Here is a 2,023-nt window from a genome sequence, read left to right as displayed (position 1 = left end):
AAAAAAAAAAAAAAAAAAAAAAAAATACAAAAAATTAGGCTGGGCGGGGTGCTCATATCTGTAATACCAGCACTTTGGGAGGCTGAGGCGGGTGGGTCACCTGAGAGTTCGAGACCAGCCTAACCAATATGGACAAATCTCATCTCTACTAAAAATACAAAATTAGCTGGGTATGGTGGCATGTGCCTGTAATCCCAGCTACTCGGGAGGCTGAGGCAGGAGAATTGCTTGAACCTGGGAGGCAGAGATTGTGGTTAGCCGAGATCATGCCATTGCACTCTAGCCTGGGCAAGATCAGAAATCCGTCTCAAAAAAAAAATATATATATATGTATATGTATATACACACACACACACACACACACACACACACACACACAATATGTGTCTGGGGTCGGTGGGTCACATCTGTAATCCGAGAATTTTGGGAGGCCAAGGCAGACGGACCACTTGAGGCTAGGAGTTCGAGACCAGCCTGGCCAACATGGTGAAACACTATCTCTACAAAAATTTAAAAATTTGCTGGGTGTGGTGGCATTCACCTGTAATTCCAGTTACTCAGGAGGCTTAGGCAGGAGAATCGCTTGAACCCGGGAGGAGGAGGTTGCACTGAGCTGAAATTGTATTGTATCACTGCACTCCAGCCTGGGCGACAGAGGGAGATCTGTCTGAAAGAAAAAGAAAGAAAAGAAAAGAGAAAGAAAGAGAGGAGACAGAAAGAAAGAAAAGAAAGAAAAAGAAAAAGAAAGAAAGGAAAAGAAAAAGAAGGAAGAAAGAAAAGAAAAAAGAAAGAGAAAGAAAGAAAAGAAGAAAGAAAAAAGAGAAAGAAAAGGAAGGAAGGAAGAAGAAAGAGAGAGAGAGAGAGAGAGAGAGAGAGAGAGAGAGAGAGAGAGAGAGAGAAGGAAAGAAAAAGAAAAGAAAAGAAAAAAGAAAAAAACATTAGCTGGGCTTGGTGGTATGCACCTGTAAATGCCAGCTACTCAGGAGGCTGAGGCGGGAGAATTGCTTGAACTCAATCACTATTTAATGAATAAGCCTTAGAGATGATAAATCCCAAATATTTTACATGGGGGAAAAAAACTATGAAAGAAAGAAAACCAAAAGCTGTTTTTTTTGGTTTGTTTTTTAATGTAGCAGGACAAGCCACAGACAAAACTCCTCAGACATCGGATTAAAGAAGGAAAAGGTTTTTATTCGGCCGGGAGCATCGGCAGACTCGCATCTTAACAATCGAGCTCCCTGAAAATAAAGTATTGGCCTTTTTAAAGGCTTACAACTCTGAGGGGTCCACGTGAAAGGGTCGTGATAAACAGAGCAAGTGTGGGAAACGTGACTGGGGGCTACATGCATCAGCTAACAGAACAGAAAGTTTTACAATGCTTTGTTCATACAGCATCTGGAATTTCCAGATACTACAAGTAGTTTAAGTCAGGGGTTGATGTTATTATTATTACTTTTTTTAACTCCTAGGGCCGGGTGGTGGTGCCAAGGTTGTCTGGCTATTTATCTTACTTTTGTTTTTTTTTCCAACCTTTTGCTTTCTCTCTCCTCCTGTCTTGTGTGCTAGGCAAGGTGGGGGGAGGAGGGCAGCAGGAGTAGTAGTGGCCTCCATCCTTATTAAGAGATGGGGTTGGCCGGGCATGGTGGCTCACACCTGTAATCCCAGCACTTTGGGAGACCAAGGTGGCGGATCATGAGGTCAGGAGTTTGAGAACAGCCTGACCAGCATGGTGAAACCCCGTCTCTTCTGAAAATACAAAAATTAGCCAGGTGTGGCAGCATGCACCTGTAATCCCAGCTACTCGAGAGGCTGAGGCAGGAGAATCGCTTGAACCCGGGAGGCAGAGGTTGCAGTGAGCCAAGATTGTGCAACTACACTCCAGCCTGGGCGACAGAGTGAGATTCTGTCTCAAAAAAGAAAAAAAAAAGGGGGATGGAGTCTTGCCATGTTGCCAAGGCTGGACTTGAATTCTGGGCTCAAGCAATCCTCCTGCCTCAGCCTCTTGAGTAGCTAGAATTACAGG

This window comes from Rhinopithecus bieti, unplaced genomic scaffold, assembly GCF_001698545.2.
Source record: "Rhinopithecus bieti isolate Rb0 unplaced genomic scaffold, ASM169854v2 scaffold_21022, whole genome shotgun sequence".
In the NCBI taxonomy this organism is placed as follows: Eukaryota; Metazoa; Chordata; class Mammalia; order Primates; family Cercopithecidae; genus Rhinopithecus; species Rhinopithecus bieti.
Note: the sequence above shows the minus strand (reverse complement) of the source record.